Here is a 23,860-nt window from a genome sequence, read left to right on the forward strand (position 1 = left end):
AGCAGACTCCCCGCTGAGCAGGGAGCCAGATGTGGGACTCGATCCCAGGACCCTAGGATTAAGACCTGAGCCGAAGGCAGATGCTTAAACGATTGAGCCACCCAGGTGCCCTGAGTTTTTCTTTTTTAGGCTTAGTTCTTTCTTACTCTAAAATCAGACCAATAGTCAAATTTATTTTTCATAAAATTTAACATATGGAAAATTTCAAACATATATAAAAAGGTTTTAAGTATTAACAATACGTGTCCTACCTTGTTTCAACTGTACCAGGGGTCAAAAAACTTCCCATAAAATGCCACACAGTAAGTATTTCAGGTTTTTGTAGGTCCATGGGTCTCTGTTCCAATCACTCAATTCTGCCTCTGTATCCAAAAAGCAGCTGTAGACTGTATGTAAATGAATGTGTGGCTATGTGCCCATAAAACTTTATTTACTAAACAGGCTGCAAGCTAAATAGGGTGTAGCTTACAGCCCCTGATCTATATCCCTCCCCACTTCCTCATTTCTGTATTATTTTGAAGAACCTCCAATATAACATTTCATCTCAACTGTAAATACTGCTGTACCTCTAAAAGATAAAGGCTCTTTCTTTAAACATAATCACAATATCATTACTACATGAAAGAGTTAACAAAAACTTAATATAAATAGCCAGCATTCAAATGTACAATCATCTCATAATTTTTAATTTTATAATCTGTTTGCATCAGGATCCAAATAAAGTCCAAGCATTGTGTCTGCTTGATATGTTTCTTCAATCCCTTTTAATTTTTAGTAGCACAACTATAGTACATTAAAATTATTTTTCCCCAAAAAATTATGTCCAAGTCTTAACATCCAGTACCTGTGAATATGTGATCTTATTTGGAAATAGGGTCTTTGCAGATATAGTCAGGAATCTCAAGATAAGAGCACGCTGGATTTAGAATGAGCCCAAATGCAAAGACTGGTGTCCTTATAAGAAAAAGGAAAGAGAAATTTGAGACACTGAGACATAAGGAAAAAGGCTATGCAAACATGGAGGCAGAGACTGGAGGTATGCTGCCACAAACCAAGAAACATTAAGGTGTCAAAAGAAGCTAGAAGAGGCAGTAAGTATACTCCTCTAGAGCCTTCAAAGGGAGTGTGGCCCTGCCAACACCTTGATTTTGAACTTCTGGCCTCCAGAACTGTCAAGGAATAAATTTGTTATTTTATGCCACCCAGTTTGTGGTAATTTGTCATGGAAGCCCATGAAACTAATTTACCTATTCAACGGAACTTTTCTGCAATAATGTAAATGTTATATATCTGCAGTGTCCAATATGGTAGCCACTAGCCACATGTGACTGTTGAGCACCTGAAATGTGGCTAGCACAAATGAGAATTTGAATTTTAATTTTATGTAATTTAAATTTAAATTATTTTAAATTTTAAAAGGTTTCCCTTCACATTTTTTCTTTGAGATTTTTATGGGGGAGAGGAAAGAAACTGGTAAGTTGTTCTATTAAAGTTTACCACAGTCTAGATTTTTCTGATTATATCTACTTGCTATTATTTAACATTTTCTGTAAGTTAGTAGTTGAATTTAGATATTTTCTCAGATTGAAATTCAATTTTTTTCTGGGGGGTGGTGAGCAAGACTACTCCCCGGATAGTATTTTGTCTTCTACCAGGAGGCAAATGTTCTGGCTGTCTTTCTCTGGTGTCAGTATCCACCATGTTCAATTATATTCCTTATTTTATTAGGGCTTACAAAAATGGTGATACTCTAATTTTAAATTCCTTTCCCATATGTTAGCTAGAATTAGTTCTATAAAAAGAAACTTTTCATCTACTATTTAGTTGCCCAATGGTACTGATCTTAGAGGAAAGGCAAGATAAACATTCCAATCTTTCCACTTTCAAAATAATGATTGTTTTATTAGCATCCCCCACCAGTATGACCAGTAATTTTTAGGAGCCATTATGAACTCACGTACTTAAATATATATGTTGTATCTTAATCTATTGTATACTATCTTTATTAAAGCTCAGATTGCCCCATTTTTAACCAGTAGAAAGCTCTTCAAATTGGACCCTGAGTCTTTCTGACAAGACTCTGTAGTCTTTGAAGCTTGCTTATTATCTCGTAAGACAAGATGTTTCAGGCTTATTTTGAAAATTTCCTGCCTCAAATAGGAGATTGGCCATTTTTTCCAAGTATCAATGATTACTTTTAATGAGAAATTAATGTGCAGAGACCTCAATTTGGATGCAAAAAAAAAAAAAACTTCTTTAAAATGAATTCTAAACTTTTATTAAAATAGTTATTTACAATTGGCTGTTTGTCAGTTAACTGCCATAAATGCTTAGAATTACCTCATATTAAATAGTAGGAAACAAAAAGCCAGTTTTTTGTTACTAGCATATTTTAACATTTTCACACAGATTGTAGAGAAAAACAGACTTTATTAGGTAATTCAGATTTTTTTAGGATGAATTCTAGTAACTTGAAATCACCAAAATTCAATTATTACATCATTTATTGGCAATCATTAAAATACCTACAGTTCACATGTTTTTTTCCCTCACAGTATAGTAGTATGACTATATACAAAGTATAATAAACATATATAGAATTATGTATTTTTAATATAGTTTTAAAAGTAGGGTTTACTAGCAAATTCTAATACATCTTTAATTCTTGCTTTAGACTATATTTTGTCAACTACAGATAAAAGCATATTGATTACTACTATTTTAAATGACCCGTTACCATATCCTAATTATTATTAGATCATGGCCACAAGCTAGATGCTGGTACATAAATCTAAATGTCAAAATGAATTTAATCTATTAATCACAAAAGACAGCTACAGACATGTTTTCCACTTGCATGTATGCTAAAAATGTTTGCTAAAGGAGGTCCTTTACTGCAGTATTGCAAATATTTTTCTTAAAAGTAAATCTGAAGGAACCTTTACAAAATTGACCCAAATATATTTTAAAGAGGTCACTACTATTCACAACTAAATAGTCAGAAGTCTAATGTTTTAGCAAATGTATTTAATAAATATATTCTGTAAATGGCTCAACTACAAAAAAAAATAGCATCTAAATAATCTCATAATATCTTACCTATCAAGTTTAGTCAATGGTAAATTTGTTAACTAAAAATCATCTAGGAAGGGGCGCCTGGTGGCTCAGTCATTAAGCATCTGCCTTCGGCTCAGGTCATGATCCCAGGGTCCTGGGATCAAGCCCCACATCGAGCTCCCTGCTCGGCGGGAAGCCTGCTTCTCCCTCTCACACTCCCCCTGCTTGTGTTCCCTCTCTCGCTGTAAAATTAATAAAATCTTTAAAAAAAAAAATCATTTAGGAAGAGATCTGTGCAAGGGAAGTTGGTATAGAAATGTATGAAATAAATTCATATGTATATACACACATACATCTCATCTATAACATTCTTAGATGGACAGACGGATGGACGGATGCATGAATGCATGGAAGAAAGGAAGATGAGTTTATACTGATACTTCAAATTCTAATTGAACATTATAGTATTCTGTCCTTCCAGCCTTCCCCTTTTCATACTTAAAAGTGTCTTCTCCACAATAAGCAATCTGGCTTCCGTTATTCATAAAATACTTATTTACTATTTTCTCAAACCTGGTATACAAAGAATGTACTTTTGGATTTGGTGACCCAGAGCTCTACACAAAAAAAAGAAAGCCTAACAAACCAGAGTTCAGTATTTTTTTAAGAGTTCTTTTTGTCTTCAACCTGGAGGCATGTAGTCAAATATTATGTTCTAAAGTTACTTGTGTTGGGGCGCCTGGGTGGCTTAGTCGGTTAAGCATTCAACTCTTGGTTTCGCCTTAGGTCATGATCTCAGGGCCCTGGGACTGAGTCCCACATCAGGCTCCAAGCGTGGAGCCTGCTTAAGATTCTCTCTCTGCCTCCCTGTCTGTCCCAGCCCCCACCCCACCCCCCGCTCTCTAATAAATAAAACCTTTTTAAAAAAATAAAGTTACTTGTGTTAGTATCCTTCCCCAACCCACGTGTAATTATGGTACTCATTTGAAATTAGTTGAGTTCATTCATTTCTGTTTTAGTCCATTTTTGTTTTCATTTTTTTTCTAAATTTACAGATTCTTTTAAACATACGAAACATTAACATAGTTCCAAATGTCAGAATCATACAAGAAGGAATATACAGTAATGTCACAACCTCCTTCATTACTTTAATCCCATGCCCACCCCTCATTCTTTCTACCCTGTTTTTACTCACTGTGTCCGCGGTTTCTGGTTTATTCTTCCTGTATTTCATTTGCAGATATATGTATATTTTCCTATGTTGCCTTCTTTCTTAAATAAGATTGTATAGCATGGCTGCTCTTTTGTACTTTGCTTGACCATATACTTAAACATATAATCCTAGAAATCACACCTTATCAATTCAGAGAGATTGCCTCACTCTTTTCTATACCTGTATGGTGTGTGGATGCACTACAGTTTTATCACTTTCTTCTGTATTGACATGTAGGTTGTTTCCAATATTTTGCAATTACAAATAATGCTGCAATGAATAATCTTGTCCATATGTATACTTGCATTGTTGGATCTTCAGGGTAAATTGCCAGAAGTGCAACTGCTGCGTCAAAAAGTAAATGTAGGGGCGCCTGGGTGGCTCAGTCGTTAAGCGTCTGCCTTTGGCTCAGGTCATGATCTCAGGGTCCTGGGATCGAGCCCCACATTGGGCTCCCTGCTCAACAAGGAGCCTGCTTCTCCCTCTCCCTCTGCTGCTCTCCCCTGCTCATGCTCTCTCTCTCAAATAAATAAATGAAATCTTAAAAAGTAAATGCAAATGTAGTTTTGTTAGATACTACCAAAGTCCCTTCTTTTTTTTTTTTTTCCTTCTTCGCTTGTTATACCAATTTACATTCTCACCAGTAATGCACAGGAATGGGTCACAGACATTTTAGTGATGGGGAAAAAAACTTACTGTTAGTCACTACACAAAGGTAACTCACTTCTTTTATAACAACTTCTATATAACTCACGTACCACACAATCCACATATTTAAAGTGTACAATTCAATAGTTAATATATTCACAGTTGTGCAAACATCAAATAACCACTATCAAATTTTAGAACATTTTCATCACACAGTACCTCCAAGAAATCCATATCCATTCACTGTCCCTCTCTTTTTCCCCCTCCAATCTACTGCCCTGCCCCAGGCCTTGGTAACCACTAATCTACTTTCTATCTACAGATTTGCTGATTCTGGACATTTCCTATAAAGGAATCATATAATAATGTGAACTTTTGTGACAGGTTTCTTTCACTTAGCATGTTTTCAAAGTTCATCTATGTTGTAGCATGTATCAGAAGTCTAGTTTTTTTTAACACCGAATAATACTCCATTGTATACAACGCTTTATACGTTGATCAGGCGACAGACCTCTGGCTTATTTTTTGGCTACTATAAATAAGGCTGCTATAAACATTCATATACAAGTTTTTGAGTGGACATGTTCTCAACTCTCATGGGTATATACTTAGGAGTGGAATTACTAAGTCATATGGTAACTCTCTGATTAACCTTCTGAGGAACTGCCATGCTATTTTCCAAAGCAGTTCGCACCATTTTACCTTGCCACCAACAACATAATTCATCACTTAACTTGATTTTTATTATTATTATAAATTGCCACATCACCTTCTATTCCAGCTCTCATAACAACCACAAACAAAATAACTCTGAATGTGATGACATATAATCAGGGCACTGGTGAGTTCAGAATAGTTAACTTTCCTTGTGGCATCACTGATCTAAATATTAATCAACAATGCATACACACAAGAGTACAGGATATAATGGTTGTGAATTAATGTGGAAAGTTTGTATTTACATAGCACATAGTTTCTATTCATTCTAAGTACATATGCTTTTTGATATATTCCACAGATTAAATGTCCCCAAAACATTTCTCTTCACACATACATATAATGCGTGCCTTATGCAAACCACAGTTAAGGAGGATAATTTTATTTAATTGGTGAACTAATTTTGGTCTTTCCAATCACGTGACCTTTGCTCTCACATGCCTGACGAATCCATTAACCCTGAAAGAGAGACTATGACTTGCTACCAAAGGAATATAATAAGACAGAGTTAGTGAATATTCAGTTTCCTGTAACCAAAAACAGGATTCCCATGTTGTAGTCCTGCTGTCTTGGGAAAGGATTGTTTGTATTCCTTAACAAACAGATGCCTTTAGCCTCTCAAAAGCCAGTCTTGGTAGGAGAGACCACAAAGGTTTAAGGTAGGCCCAAAATGGGAAGAAAGGGGGTGGGAATTACCACCTTTCTGATCTCAGGGATTTGTGGGGAGAAGAAGGGACCAAGTGGAGGGGTCAGATGTATGTCCCAAGGTGCCTCAGATAATAATAAACACTTCTCATACCTTGCCCTGTTGCTCTGGAAGGAAGTCACTTCTTGAGCTGTCCTGCATCAAAGTGGGGTACAATCATATCAAAATACTAGTATGCACTGCCATCAACAAAGTATGAAAATACCTCTTTCCTCACAGCTAACGGAATATTTGGTTGTACTTTAAAATTTCTACCAATCTCAAGTGAAAACTGGCATCCTGGTGTAAATTTTAACTTGGACTTCTCTTATTGCAAGTGAAAGTGAGTATCTTTTCAAATAAGGAAAAATTTTACAGCTTTTTATGAAAACTGTCCATTTCTTTTGCTTATTGCATCTCTTTCAATTTGGTCTTTTCACCCTCTATTTTGAAAGGTTCTTCATATAGGAGGCATATTAGTCCTTTATCTGTGATAGATAATGCAAATATTTTCTTACAGTTTTGTATCTATTGACTTTGTTATTAGTGGGTGTTTTTGTTTTTGCCATACAAAAGTCTTACTTTTTATTTTTACAGAGTCAAATTTATCAGCCTTTCCTGTTGTTGTATCTAGATTTTGAGTCATAGAGAAAACCTTTCCTTATATCCTGGTTACAGAAGAATTCATCCATGTCTTCTGTTCGTATTTGTAGAGTTTCATTCTTTACATTGAGATCTCTGATCCATTTACATTTTTCTGTATATGAGGTATGAATTTAATTTTATCTTTTTTCCAAATGGTTAACCATTTCTTAAAAAGCCCATTTTACCATAGTGCTCTGATGTGCCAGATAGATCATGTGCCAAATTTCCATATGTTCTCGTGTCTCTAGCTCATTTTTCCTATTCTATTACACTGTTCTGTCTGCATGATATTAAACAAAAATCTAACTTACAAAATGAGACAGACTAGTTGTAGTTTAAAATTCCTTCCATTGTATATCTAACTCTTAAGAAGAAACTCACACCACATCTATAGTCAGTCACCATTAAGTGGCCATGCTAAAACTAACTGGTCTAATCACATAAAATTGACAATGATTATTTACACTACTTATGTAATAACCAAGCTAAGACACGTTAGGATATGCTGATTTACAAAAATTACCTTCAAATTTTTGTCCATCAATTAATAACCAGAGACACACACTCACTTTGTATGAAGGGCAAAATTACTTAATTAAACATATTTCAACAGTTTTCTTAAGTAGAAATATTTTACAGCTCCTCCACACCTTTCAATACAAATTTTACCATGATATTCACAGGTTTATTATTATATTTAATAAAAGTCATGTAGGGAGAAAGTAGTAAAGACTGTAACAGTATTTATACTTCTATATTTCTAAAATATGAATCATGCTGATAATTTAATGCACTTCACTTTCTCTCCTGCTACCATGAGCTGCCCTTGTTCTTAGCCAAACCTATTCCCCCAACCTGTGCATTTGATCTATCCTCCTCTCACCTCAAGCAATTCTTCCTCTCCCTCCAGTAACGTCAGTTCTTTTTCTCTCTAACTCACTTCCACGATCCTATAAACATGCTATATTAACTCTCAAAAGAGATAAAAAATTAAAAACTACTTCTAACCCACTTACCTCTCCCCATCATCACACAGCGACAGCCCCTTTTCTATCTTTCCCACAAGAGCAAAATTCTGGGATAAAGAGCCTATATTTGCTGTCTCTAATTTCTTTACTTCCACTCTCCCAGACTTCTTCCCAAAAGATTCTTGTTCCCTCCAGTCTACCACAACTGCTCCTTTCAAGGTCACCAATGACCTCCAAATTATTAAATCAAGTGGTCAATTTGTCATCTTCATCTTAGTTGTCTTATCAGCTGCACTTAATACTCTTATTAGCAGCCCCTCTTCCTTAAAACGCTCTCTTCATTTACCTTCCCTGATACCATACTTGCCTTGTTTTCCTATTGTATTTCTGGACAGGCCTTCTTAAGTCTCTCCTGCTCATCACCTCAACCTGTAAATGTTGAAGTGCATACACAGTCTTTTGATCCCTTTTTCATGTACATTCACTCTGATCTCATCACTTTAAGTTCCATATATTCAGATGTCCCCAAGAGGATAACCTCCAGCTCACTTCTCTACCAACATCCCAGACCACTATATTCAATTACCTACTAATATCTCCAACTGGATGTCTAACAGGTATTTAAAATATGTCTAAAAGTGGATTCCCAATCCTTTTCCTAAAAAAAATGAACTGGGCTACTCACAGAGCAAGCTGAACATGAATGCCAGAGGACTTATATCTCAGTTAAGGGACAGTATTCCAATTACTGAACTTTCCACCAGTGGACCTTTTGAAAGTCATGATCTTCTTGGAAAAAGTTTTCCTTGTATGAAAAATGAACTTTCACCCAGTCATCTTCTTGAATTATCAGAAAAAAATTTCCAGCTCAACTAAGATAAAATGAATTTTTCCACACTGAGAAACACCCATGGTCTATTTGCTCCACTAAAACTACAAATGAAATTTAAGGCAGTGCAGCAGATTCAGCGTCTTCCATTTCTTCCAACATCAAATCTTTCATTGGATATTTTGAAGGGTAATGATGGGACTATTGGATTTGAAGATATTCTTTGACCTGTCACAAAGTAAACTAATGGGAGAACCATACTTGATGATGGAATATAAACTCGGTTTACTGTAATCTGTTGTGCTAGTCATGAAAACAGAGGGATTGCATCTTGTCTCTGGTCATCTTTTCACTATAATTTGATGTACACAACATTAAAAATACTGACACATGAGAATTTTTGCCTAAATAGTATCTGTGGTCATTTGAAATTATTTGGGTCTTTGCTTAATGACCATGTGACTATTGAAAGCACTAAAGGGAGATGATTTTAAAACACCCAATTATATAAATAGCCTCCTATGTCTTTAAAAAATTGTTGCTAATGAGTATTTCAAAACTGTCGCCAAGTTCCAATTAAACCTATTATCTGGATATTCCATAAATTTAATTTTGAATAACGATTATCAGCATTTGAGTCTCCAACCTTCATAGTATCATCTTTCAGAATAAACATCTGTAATTGATTTCAGTGGCAACACTTCAAATTAAGTACAAAGTAAGAGATTCGTATTTTACACCTTGTTTCAGTATAGCCCATTAATACTGGGTTTTACTGATACTATTTTAGAACTGTAGCTATTCTTTGACTCTTTCAAGTTGAAAAGTATAAGTTCAAAGGTTTTGATTTGGGTCTTGTCTTTAAAGTGAAAAATTAAAGCAACCAGCATATGTTGATTAAAAAAAAAAAAAAAGGAACCTACTCCTTTAGTCTTCTCCATTCTCAACTAAGAGTAACTATTCTTTCTGTTGCATCAGTTCTACCTTCAGTATATATTTCAAATTTAACCACATGTTCTTAGCCTCCTAACAGGTCTCTTCTTTCTACCCTATTCTCTAAACAGCAACCAGGGTGATCCTCTTAAAATATTAAATGAGATGTCATTCCCTCTGATGGCTTCCCATTTCAGTCAGAGTAAAAGTCAAAGCCATGCTGCTGCACTTCCAAATGGCTCCTATGTGTTTCAAATTGACTGAAAAGCAATCTGACTTTTCTTGGTTCATGTTCTAAAAGTAATATTATGAATAGATCCAAAAGAAAATAATGGAGGCCAGCTTTCTCAACTATTCCTAATTAAACACAAGCCCCCAAAAAATGGAATCAAAATTATTTTTTTTAATTTATTCATTTATTTAAGTAATCTCTACACCCAATATGGGGCTCGAACTCATGACCCTGAGATCAAGAGTCGCATGTTCTACTGACTGCGCCAGGCAGGTGCCCCAACAGGGATCAAAATTATATTCTCATTTAGTAATCACTGAGTAGCTCAAAAAATTGATATTTTTTTAATCTAGCTAAAAGAGAAATTCCTCCACTTAACTAGTTTAATATGAAATAACACTCACTTTTTTTTTTAAGCAATTCCACTATGGTTACTGTGTTCAAGTTCCTCAGATAAGAAGAGCTCCAATGGATAGAGTATCTGCCCTGATACTTGATCTCCTCTCACTGCAGTGAGACTAAGCTGAAAAACCTGCAGTAGGGCGCCTCCCTACCCCATCCTAGGTAATGAACATCCTCTCTCCCTTTATGAACTTTTATTGAACCCAGAACAAGTCCTAATCAGTTGGTTCCCCACTTCCTCTCCCATGAACCTGGCCTACTCCCTTACACATACATAAAACTCAGCAAAAAGCCAAGAGTGCCCCAGTGAGGAAAGAGGCACATCTGGGCCTTGGCAGACACAACTCTATCCTCTTCACTCAGTGAACTACTAGACAGACTGACAAACACAGAAGAATGAAAGGAAGCCAGAGTTTTAAAAAAGTTCATACAGTAGCCACAAGTTTCAGGAACTACACAGAACCCATCACATTTGTAAACTATGTCTCATCCAGTACCAAAGAATGTCCTTGACAAGTATTTCTTAACTGAGCACTTGAATCTCTACTCTAATAACCAAAAGGGAGGATTTAAATATTCTTTATTTTCCTTTACATTTACAAAAAGGCTTCTTCACACCAGAAAAGGCTAGATGGTATTCAAAAGAATGTTCCTTAGTCAGGGCATATTAGAGTTTAATGAAGTAATCACTATCAATAATTATAAATCCAAACCAACTTAATCCATTTTATGCCAAAAACATTTCTGTTATTTACTAAGTACTTGATATACCTTTAATTCACAATTGGTTGAGTTCATATTTAAATATATTTAATATATATAAATAATTTATTTTTTTCAAATTTTGCTACTAAATGAAAGAAAAAAGTTTAATAAATTGCTTTTAATATCAAAGTCACTTGAAGGAGAAATCACAACAGTCTGTATATCTCGTAGCCACATATCAAGTGACTGCAATCAACTATACCCAGAGGCAAACAGAGAAGCTAGAAAAAAGCTTAAATAAAGCTCATGCACTCTTCCCCACAAGAGAGGTGAAAATCATTCCCTGGCTTATTTTCATATACCAACAGAGTCTCTTGATTTTAACAAGAGACTTTACAAATTACCTACCTCATTTTAATCCTAATCAGTTTTTAGCAGGTTAGATTATAGAACCAAGTAGACTATACAGTATAATAAAAGCCAAAAATTGCTCAGTCCTGCTAAAAACTGACAAGCTAAGAAATTACTATTGGTAATAAGGAAATAAAAAATAAAAATGCCACGTATATACATGCACAGAAATCAGAAAAAGATTCCCATAGAACCAAACAATCCTATCAACCTTCATCATAATAAATATCCCTGTATTAGAGCAAAGTACAACAAATAAATATTCATGACTACAATTCTGATAAAGCTAGATATCTGGTAAGCTTTAAGAAAACAATAAAACTCATAATGCATTTTATAAATATTTTATTCAAAAATGACTACAACAAAGTTGCTTCTTCAAGAAAATTCAACTGAATATAACTTATACTATCAGAAACAGTGACAAACAATATGTAAATCCTCAACTGTCAAATCATTTTCCCTACCAGCTAATTTTAAGAGCTCCTTTACTCCACTTGAATAATAACTATCCTGTGAATGGGGAATATCCCTGAAGTTTTATCTGACCCAAAATACCCTAGGCACCCCCCTAAGGCCCTGGGCATTTCCCCTAAACCTGCTCAGTAAACAAAGGCAAAAAGCTAAATGTGAACTTTGAACTTATATACTTTAGATACTTCTTTAATGAATAATTACTTTTAAATATAAAGGATGAAGCTTAACACTTCTTGGTATAAAATGCATGCAAATAACCAATGGATTCTTTTTCAGGGGATAATAAAATAATCAAATAATCTTAAATACCTAATTCAGCAGCTAGATTTTATCTTCCTCTTCATTCTTAAAGGGAGAAAATTTTTTTCAAGTTTAACACCAAAATTTTTCCCTTTTCAACTAGCCTAAAAAGTAGGAACTGTATTTTATATTCGCAGACAGTAGTAGTGCTTAAAACAGGGTTATCACTTCAATAGCTTCTAACAAATCAAAATGGCAAAACTTCTACCTGGTCCCTGGAACAGCTTTCCTTAAAAGTTTTACCAGCTTTTATTTCTTAGAAAAAGACATAATAGAAGAGAATAGTAGAAGTACCATACGGAAAAATTCAAACAAGTCATCCATACATGAGGTAACTGAGTATAATATAGAAATGACATATATATCCCATTTCCAAATGTGATTCCACATAAGAATTAAGCCCTCATACCGTAAGTCATTCACTGTATGTACTGAATTCACTTCTCTCCTAAGGCATCTAAAATGATACCAATTATATATATCATTCTTGGGAGGATTGAAAAAACAGTCATCCAAATAATTTCTGAGTTCATCAGTGTAGATGAAGAAGTATGGCTGGGAAAAAATCTAAACAAATTATTATCCATCCTGGGATCAAGCATTAAAAATAACATAGTAACCTCAGGAACACACACTATCTACGGTGACTTGACATATACAACCTATTAAAAGGCTAGTCTTTTATTTGAATATAATTTTTTGATCAACATATTTCAAATTAAAACCATCAATAAACTAGCTTTTACTAGGTCCTAACCATGTGTCTGGTCTTTTCTTAAAAGGCACAAGAGTGGAGGACACAGTTCCTACCAACAAAAAGCTTATTACTAAGAAAATAAGTCTAGCACACAACACAAAAACACATAAACAAGAAGCTTCAAGAACAGCCACAAGAGCAAAACCATGATGAAGGCTGAGATTCAGGATGTAGAACAGAGAGAAAGCTCTGGTTAGGTAAAATAAGGATCTTGAGAACTGCAGGCAAATCATGGAGTTTGAAGATTTACTTTTGTTTTTTACTAGTTCTTAAACAAGACCAAACTCTGAACTGAGTAATTTTTAATGATTTTTATCTACTCTGCTTTTAATACCCAAATGCATTAATATTAGAATGCATTACACCACACTGATTTTTCCAAAAATAGAGACAATCTTAGCCCAGCCAAAATGTCATATAGCACATGCTTGGGAACTTACGTTCTTGAAACAGCGTACATGTGAAAAGAAAACCTCATATAAATATTTGTCTGGAGCTAAGATTAGCATTGGGGGGAAACTCAAAATATATTTGCTTTCAAGTTAAAGCTAAAAACTAAATGCTTATTTTCCTCGTGCTGGCCTAGAGTTGTACGTTTACTGTTGACTGGATCCTTTCCTATCAACACACCCAGCACTTCAAGAGACCCAACCGCTCTGCCAAGATTTCTGCCTTGAAAGAGCCTTTGTTGCTATGGCAATCTCATGTTCTCAGGGAACCAAGTTCACAGCACCCTATAATACATACATGAACAATGTTCAAACTCGGCCTGTTTCCTCCTCAAGGCACAGGGAATATCCTGTGTCACAATCATAACAATTTTTACTTGCTGTAATACAAGGTATCAACAGTATCTGCCAATTCATGGAGAACCAGAGACACTTCAAAATAAATAGCTGCATCTAAAGAGGAGGAGAGAGAACTGTGGGTGGGAACCTCCTTTCTTATTATAAAGCAGATGTCCTAAAGTATGAAAGCCAATTAAATAAACCCTGAGTCCAACTGAAATTTGATCAAAGATTTCTCCCTTTTCATAGATCTCAAAACACTTTCCTAAAAAAATAAAATAAAAATAAAAATACAGGTGTGATCCCTTGGTTAAGAATGTCCCTTACCCTGACTGAAGATTTAACACCTTATTTGAACAAACAAAGCTAAATTCTGCCTAGAATTAAAGCTTTCCTTAGGAAGAAAGAGTAAAGGCTCTGAAAGTTAGAGGCTGTAAAGTATACTGTCAAAATTTCATAAAGAATATATTTGCTAATAAATGGCACATGTGAAAAATCACAGCCAGAGTTCAAGTGCATGTTTCCAGATGTAAAATACTTCTGACCTAAAGAAATTATTTTTTCATCTATACTCAACTTATACTGCCCCACATTCCCCTATTGAATAAACTGTGCTTTCTACGCTCAAGTAGCTCTCAGGTTAACAGCAAATACCGTTAACAGTAAAATCCAAAAAACAAGCACTGAAAAAGTGTGATGAAGGCAATGACCTTCTAAGATTCTGAAAATAACCTCAATGTTAAGAACTGTATGTGTTCCTAGAAAATAAAAGTCAGAGTAAAGAGTATTTAAATGCTGAATTTATCTTTTGCAATTGATTTTCATTACAATATCAAAAAATAATTCCACAGGGAGTGAAAAACATTGGCCTTGACACTTCGACACAAATTAAATCTGCTTCAAAGAAACATTCACTTCAAGGAAAGTTCTAAGATATTTTTCCTAATATGCAGGCTATGAGCATTTAATTCTTCTATATAAACTCTGTCAAACAGACTAGACAGGCTCATGGAAAATTATTTAAATGCACACATATTAATGAATGCAGTTCGTTTCCAGTTCATTAGGGGTTCTGAATTCCTGAAAGTCAAGTTGTTCATAATATCATTCCAAATATTTAATGGAATTCAGAGCTAAAAGAGAGGTAAAGATGTCTGAAAAATTCCAAATTTTCTATCAGAAAATAACCTGAGAAATCAAGTAACAACAATCTCCTTTTTCTTTGCAAACTGAGGTGCAGGTAGGTTACATCATTAACTGAAAGAACTTTCTCCTCTGTGATACTGTGTTTTTGGTTTTTGGTTTTACAAAATTACATTCTAGTTTCTCTCTTCATGTTTCTGGAATCTTTTCCTTGATATGGTTAGAAATGTCAATTGCTTCCAATGTCAATGAAGCTACCCTCTTTCTTTAAAGGAAGATGTCTAACGCAAGTTAAAGGTCAGTGACCCAAAAGACTAAAGGTACCTAGAACAAAAACAGTTGTTAACAGACCTTTTATCCAATACAGGAATCTGGAATGGAGTTTAAGCCATGGTGTCAAGCATTTTGCAAAGCAGCATTAACAAAGACCAAACCCATCACACCTCAGATGTGCAAATCCAATCATTTTCACACCTTACAAAATAGTAAGGAGAAACTGGCAGCTAAAATTAACACTAGATCATGGCTTTCAAAGGTTTTGGGGGGTTTTTTTGTTGTTGTTGTTGCTGTTGTTTTTTTTTTTTTCACCACAATCCACTGTTAAATACATTTTATATCACTACCTAGTGTATGTAAATGTGCATTTATATAACAAACTAAATTTTATAAAAACAATCCTCTAAGTACATGTGATGCATTCTCATAACTTCTGTTCTGTTGCATTTATCATGATGTATGACATCCACTAAAATGTTTTCTCAACTCACTAACGGGTAATGGCCTGCAGTTTGAAAATGATGTAAAGTGTAAGTTAACTATTACTAATACAAAGCCTCAAGAACAGTTTTCAGACATTCATTCCCCAAATATTAATACTACATGCATAATACTATGTATTTGACTACACTGTGCTAGATATTATACTGTAAGATCTTGAGACTGCTCATACAAATATAACTATAGTATCTTGTACTCTGGTGGTTTTTATTTTAATAATAAGGTTAGATACAAAAGGGGAAAAAGACAGATGGGTTAACCCATTTATTAAGTTTTTTCACAGTATTTTTTCTAACATGTCTACAAGAATACCAAAAGGTTTATTTGTATTAGAATTACTATTATAGTATATTATACACAGTCTCTCTTCTTCGATATATGGAACTATATTAATCATATGCAATACATCTTTCTTATCCTTGAAGCAGTTAACACAGAACAGGCACTTATTTACTGAACTAAGGTTTTATAACACCTTAAAGAACAGTTTAAATCTCAAAGAATTAGGATAAGGCACAATAAAACAGTTTTGGGTTAACAAAAGTAATTTTGGATACAACTACCAAAATACCTCAAATATCAAATCTCTGGAAGCCTAAATTCTGCTTTATGCATTTGTAAGACTTTTGAAATTACTTAAAAATAGAATTTTACTGTAAAAATGACTAAACCAAATTGCATAATCCAGTTATTATTAGTAAAATCCCTATTTGAAAAATCCATGAGTAGCTAGTATATTTTAATTTAATCATTTCTTTTCTACAAGGGAATATGTCCAACTCAAATTCTTTTGGGGATAAGTCAGAATACAAATAAATTACGTATTTAACAAATGCATTTTCTAGCTTTACAACTCAGAGATAGTGATTTCATTGACAAAAGAGATATTCACTATATTTTACAGCATATTTACTGTGATTATTCAGATTAATTCTGTCATTTCAAAAAACTGAACGAGGATTTAACTATTTCTTTTTAAGACCAAAATGAAATGAAACAGATGGCCTATGAACTTTATCTAATTCAGTATTTGCTCACACCAACACCAAAACATAACCTTTTCTTAAACAATGTTATTAAGTGATAACACACATAACCATTTCAATAATGTAGACATATGATACCTGAATGTAAAATTTTTTCTCAACAATTAAGTAGATTGAACAGCCAAGTCTGATTAAGCTGTCTCCAATTCTTCAATTTACAATGGATTAGACTCTTGGAAGAAAATGGTCTCCTATGTGCGGAAGGTTTTTCTCCTATAAAAACTGGATTCTGGGATGCCTGGGTGCCTCAGTCAGTTAAGCGTCTGCCTTCTGCACAGGTCGTAATCCTGGAATCCCAGAATCAGGATCACCCTGCATTAGGCTCCCCGCTCAGCAGGGAGTCTGCTTCTCCCTCTCTCTCGGGCCCCCCACACAGCTCATGTTCTCTCTCTTGCTCATTCATTCTCTCTCCCTCAAATAAAGAGATAAATAAATAAATAAACTCTTAAAAAAAAAACTGGATTCTTTCTTCCATTTTTCATGAAGCCAGGCAGTTAACACCTCACAGATCTTTAAGAGTGCTCATCAAACCATTAGAGACTTTGCTCTCTACATGAAATAGTTCTGACAGTCACTAGGGAAAGGAAAGAACTATTTTTCCACTGGACTGATTGTAAGGCAGCTCAGTTGTGCCATCTTACCTGGTGAAATAACTAGAAATCTAGTTTAAGTTTTCAGGATATAGGTTCGCTCTACTTTTAGGGTATTGTAGCCTCTCTATGGAAACAATGGATACTCAGTCTATTAGGTTTGCAGCACAAATTAGTCTTTCATCCACATATCACAAAGAAAATGCCAGGCTCATAGTAAGTGTTCAAATATTTCTTGAATGAACAAGTATTTAAACAGCTACTACATGCAAAGCACTGTCTAAGTCCTGGGAATATAAAGGATCCAGAATATCATCAATCAGAATCCTATTTGCCCTAAGAAACAGACAAAAATTCAAAATAAGACATGACCCAACAAGAGAGAGTTTTCTCACTCTGTTACAGAAAGACAACATAATGTAGATTTTTTTAAGAAAGCACCGAAGTTGAAACCCATTCCCAGTTTCACAATCCACTAGATAAGTAATATAAACTTGTTAACTTAATATTAAAAAGCTAGACTTCTCTTAATATTAAAAAGCTAGATACACGGACATCTGAGTGGCTCAGTCGGTTAAGTACCTGCCTTTGGCTCAGGTCATGATCCCAGGACCCTGGGATTGAGTCCCACATCAGGCTCCCTGCTCAGCGGGGAGTCTGCTTCTCCCTCTGCCTGCCGCTCGCCGCTCCCCCTGCTTGTGCACATATGCTCACCCTCCCTCTCTCTCTCTGACAAAAAAATTAATTAAATTAAATAAAAGCTAGACACATAAACCTAATTTAAACATAAACTCAATAATGTTTATGTTAAAAAAAGCTAATTGCAGTTTTTATGTGAGCTTTTAATATATGTATGAGACTACATACAACAATACATGGCCTAATATACTTAGAATGTGGTCAGTGCAACTGTGGAAATGAATTTTCTTTTTTAAAAATAATTCAAAGCAAAAATATATAATGGGGAAAAGACAGTTTCTTCAATAAATGGTGCTGGGAAATCTGGACAGCTACACACAAAAGAATGAAATTGAACCACCTTCTTATATCACACACAAAAATAAATTCAAAACAGATTAAAGACCTAAATTTAAGATCTGAAAACATAAAACACCTAAAAGAAAATATAGGCAATAACTCTTGGGACATTAGCTTTAGTAGTATTTTTCTGCATGTCTCCCTAGACAAGGGGAAAACAAAAGAAAACTAAACAACTGGGACTACACCACACTAAAAAGCTTTTGCACAGCAACAGAAACCAGTAACAAAACAAAAAAGATAATCTACTGAATGTGAGAAAATATTCACAAATGTACATCTAATAAGGGGATAGTATCTAAAATACATAAAGAACTCTTACAATACCAGAAAAATAAATAGCCCAATTAAATAACGAGCAGAGGACCTAAACTGACATTTTGCCAAAGAAGACATGGCCAAGAGACTGATGAAAAGATGCTTGACATCATTAATCATCAGGGAAATGCAAAACAAAACCACAATGACATATCACCTCAAACTAATCAGAATGACTATCAAAAAGACAATAATAACAACTGTGTAAAGATGTGGAGAAAAGGGAACATTAGTGCACTATTAGTAACACTGTAGATTGTTGCAGCCACTGTGGAAAACAGTGTGGGGATTCCTCAAAAAATTAAAAATAGAAGTACCATACAACCCAGTAAATCTGCTTCTGGATATTCAAAGAAAATAACAACACTAATTCAAAAAAATATATGCACCCCTATATTCATTGCAGCATTATTTACAATAGACACAATATGGAAGCAACCTATGTCCACTGATACGTGAATGGATAAAGAAGATGTGATACATGTACACAATGGAATATTATCCAGCCATAAAAAAGAATGAAATCTTGTCATTTGTGATAACCTGGATGGCTGACCTCTCTATGACCTAGAGAGAACTGGGCTAAGTAAAATAAGTCAGAGAAAGACAAATACTATATGATTTCACTTTTATGTGGAATCTAAAAAAACAAAACAAATGAACAAACAAAAAACAGAAACAGGCTCATAAATACAGAGAACAAACTCGTGATTGCCAGAGAAAGGAGAGGAAGATAGGCAAAGGTGAAAAGGGATCAACAGGTACAAACTTTCAGTTATAAAATAAATAAGTGATGGGGATTAAAAATTACACCATAGGAAAAATAGTCAGTAATAATGTAATAAATATGCATGGTGACACAGTAACTATACTTGCTACGGTAAGCATTTAGTAATATATATAACTGCTGAATCATTATGTTGTACACCTGAAATATATAATATTATATGTCAACTATAATTAAAAATTCTAAGATACTAATTTAAATATAAATAGGCAGAACTTCTGTTTCCAGTAAAGAAAGATAACATGGAGTTAAAGGGACTGGATTTACATTCTTGCCTGTAAAAAAGCATAAAAGGAAGAAAATAAATGTCATTGCTTTTTCAAGACAATGGACAACAGGCAACAAAGAACATTAATCTCCAAGAGGCAAGATACAAATTATATAAGCCCCACAAATGACCAAACTTACTGACTTGAGGAAGTTTCCAGGCTGAGGTACAGAGAAGGGGAATGAAGATGGAGAATGATGGACTCATTGAGTTGAAAACATGGATATGGACCTCACAGAGTTAAGAGGACAGAGAATCAAAGTGCAGCACTGAGAGCAAGCAATTCCTACAGACAGTTCTCTTTGAGTACTAATCAACACATGCATGTGAGAAAACTACCTGAAGCCTGAGAAAAAATAACCCCCCCAAATAAAAGGTAACAGTGCCAGGCACTCATACTGGGCCAGTAATAGTGTCTGTTCCTAGCAGCGAGACTGGAAAACTTCATGAATCACAGGGTGCTAGTAGAACACACAAAAACATATTCCTTCAGTAGTAAGGAATAATTAGCCCTAAACTAAGCACTGCTCTGCATCTACCTAACAAATCTTAGCAAGCAAGACCAGAAAGGACAAAGCTGTTTCAAAGTAATTTAACTACAAACTAAAACGAAGTTTAACATTTTTAGTAATACAGAAATAAACAACGCCACGTGAGGTAAAATTCACAATGCCTGGAAACTAATAAAAAATTACTAGGCATACAAAGAAGCAGAAAGGTACAAACCCTACAGAGGGGTAGAAAAAAAATCAATCAATTAAATCCAACCACAACTGACACAGATGTAACAATGAAAAGACCAGAATATTAAGTTAGTTATTATAAACTGTTCCATATGTTCAAAAAGATTAGAGACATGGAAAATAATAAAAAAATATAAATCAGTTTCTAGATATGTAAATAACAACATATGAGAAGGTTGGACGATGGTGGTAGAGGAGGAGGACCCTACAGTCACCTGGTTTCCTGAATACACCCAGGTAACTATCAAAATCATAAATACCCCAGAAATTGACCTGAAGACCAGGAGAACAAACTCCACAACAAAAGGCAGAGAAGAGGACACAACAAAGAAAGTAGGAAGTATGGAGACACATCTTGGAAGAGAAACAGATCGTGGCTGCTATGGTGGGGAGGGAGCGGCAGTCACCAAGAAGGGCAAGAGACAAACTAGCACATAGGGGAGCACACAGGGAAAACCAATTCCCATAGCAGTTGCCTTGGAAAGCAAAAGGAGCCAAATTTTGTAAGTTCTTGAAACCAGTAGGGCTTAACATCCAGAGTTTTAAAGGTCAGTGTGCTTGGCTCTGTGAGAGCCAAGAGAGCCTTGCGATGCTCTTCGAGAAAGCTCAGGCAAACAACCTACAGACATACAGCATGGAAACAGTGATCTGAAGAGCGCCTGGGGCACACAGTAGGGAGGTTATTTGCTCATCTCAGAGCACATTCCAGAGAGACCCCCTCAAGGAACAAAGAAACTAGCTCATGCCATTTCTGTCTCCTACCCCTTAGCATAAGCAAGAGATGACCTGCAGGAACCAGCACAGCACCAACACTCTCTACCTAACTTGCATACATCAAGCCTCCCCGCCCCCCCCCCAACATCACTGGAAATGCCCTTCACAGTTACATTTGCCTCAGTGCCAGCACAGCAGGCTCCCTCCCCAAGAAGAGTGGCCCAAACTCCTGCTCACACCATGTCTCCCAATACAGGAGTTTTAGGGCTTTGGTTCTGCTGATGGTGGCAATAGGTCTCATTTCACAACAGACCAGAACACATGTAATTAGAACACGCCCCACATTCAGGCCAGGGACCAAACACTGCCTAAAAAGGCAGAGAGGTTCTGCAGATGACTAACCTAAACGATAAAGCGGGCAGGACAAAACAGCAGAGCACACACAGCACACAACGGAGACACTCCTGGAAGTGCCAGGCCCTGGGCAACAGGGGACACTACACAGCAGGGCACTTGGGACCTCTTCTTCTTAAGGCCATTACCCTCAAGAACAGGAGACACAGCTGACTCTCCTAACACACAGAAAGAGACACAGAGACTTGGACAAAAAGAGAAGAAATAGAAATTTATCCCAAATAAAGGAGGAAAACAAGGCCACAACCAGAGACCTAAGCAAAACAGATATAAGTAACATACCTGATAAAGAATTTAAAGTAATGATCCTAAGGATACTCAATGGACTTGAGAAAAGAGTGGAAGACATAAGTAAGATCTTTAACACTGGGATAAGGAATAAGATAGCAGAGATTAAGGGCTGAATAAATGAAATGAGAAACACACTTGATGGAACGAACAGCAGGCTGGAAGAAGAAGTGGAATGAAATGATAACCTAAAAGAGCAATGGAAAGTAATTAAGCTGAACAAAAGACAGAAAAAAAGTATTTTACAAAACGAGTACAGACTTAGGGAACTCAGTGACTTGATCAAACATATTAACATTGATATTATAGGATTTCCAGAAGGAGAGAAAGAAAAGGGGACAGGAAATTTATTTGAAAAAATAATAGCTGAAAATTTCCCTAATTTGGAGAAGGAAACAGATATCCACATCCAGGAGGTGCAGAGAACTCAAAATCAACAAAAGCAGATCCACACCAAGACATACAATAATTAAACTGGCAAAATATAGTGATAAAGAAAAAAAATTTAAAGCAGCAAAACAAGACAGTAACTTACAGGGGAAAACCCATAAGGCTAGTAGGGGGATTTTTCAACATAAACTTTCTAAGCCAGAACAGAGTAGCATGATATATTCAAAGTGCTGAATGGGAAAAATTGGCAGCTAAGAATAATCTATCCAGCAAGGCTTTCATTCAGAATAGAAGGAGAGATAAAGAGTTTCCCAGACAAAAACTAAAAAAGTTATGACCACTAAAACAGCCTTGCAAGAAATATTAAAGGGGACTCTTTGAGTGGAAAGCAGAGACCAAGAATGACAGTAAAAGGCAAGAAACGCAAAAGCAGTAAAAATGAGTATTTCTGTAAAAAAAATCAGTCAAGGAACTCACAAAATAAAAGGATGTAAAATATAACAACATATACCTAAAACATGGGGAGGAGAGGAGTAAAGAATGAGTTCAAAGTTAAATGACCATCAACTTAATATAGATTGCTATATGCAGAAAAGATTATATACAAACCCAATGATAACCATACATCAAAAACCATTAATAAACACAAAAAGAATAAAGAGAAAGAAATCCAAATATATCACTAAAGAAAATCAGCAAACCATGAGAGAAAAGCAAGAAAGGATCAAAGAAAATCTTCAGAAACAACCACAAAACAATTAATAAAATGACAATAAATACATATTTATCAATACTTTGAATATAAATGACCTAACCACTCCAATCAAAAGATACACGGTGACAGAATAGATTAAAAAAAAAACACAACCCATCTATATGCTGCCTGCAAGAAAACCATTTTAGACCTAAAGACACCTAAAGATTGAAAGTGAGGGGACAGAGAAACATCTGTCATGCAAATGATCAAAAAAAAAAAAAAAAAAACCAGAGTAGCAATACTTACATCTGACAAAACAGACTTTACAACAAAGACTATAACAAGAGACAAAGAAGGACACTACATAATAATAAAGGCAATCTCAAAAGAAGATATAACAATTGTAAATATTTTTGCATCCAACACAGAAGCACCCAAATACATAAAACAGTTAATAACAAACATAAAGGAACTAATCAATAATAATACAATAATAGTAGGGGACTTTAACATCCCACTTACATCAATGCACAGATCATCTAAACAGAAAATCAACAAGGAAACAATGGCTTTCAATGACATACTAGAAAAGATGCCCTTAACAGATATATTCAGAACATTCCATCCTAAAACAGAATACACATTCTTTTCAAGTGCACATGGAATATTTTCCAGAATAGATCATATATTACGCCACAAAACAAGCCTCAACAAATTCAAGAACATCGAAGTTATATCATGCATCTTTTCTAACTACAATGTTATGAAACTGCAAGTCAACCACCACAACAAAAAATCTGGAAAGACCACAAATACATGGAGGATAAATAACAGGCTGCTACACAATGAATGGGTCAACCAGGAAATGAAAGATGAAGTA

The 23,860-nt window shown here is 35.1% G+C and overlaps 1 protein-coding gene and 1 pseudogene across 7 annotated transcripts in view; one reads left to right on the plus strand and one right to left on the minus strand.

Moving 5' to 3' along the window:
• TCF12 (transcription factor 12) overlaps nucleotides 1–23,860 on the minus strand; it is a 375,623-nt gene that overhangs the window by 314,968 nt on the left and 36,795 nt on the right. The gene's annotated exons all lie outside the window — the stretch shown is intronic.
• On the plus strand, nucleotides 8,633–9,056 carry LOC123861170 (proteasome maturation protein-like; annotated as a pseudogene).

This window comes from Mirounga angustirostris, unplaced genomic scaffold, assembly GCF_029215605.1.
Source record: "Mirounga angustirostris isolate CCGP_5_RB_7025 unplaced genomic scaffold, mMirAng1.0.hap1 SCAF_9, whole genome shotgun sequence".
Classification (NCBI taxonomy): Eukaryota; Metazoa; Chordata; class Mammalia; order Carnivora; family Phocidae; genus Mirounga; species Mirounga angustirostris.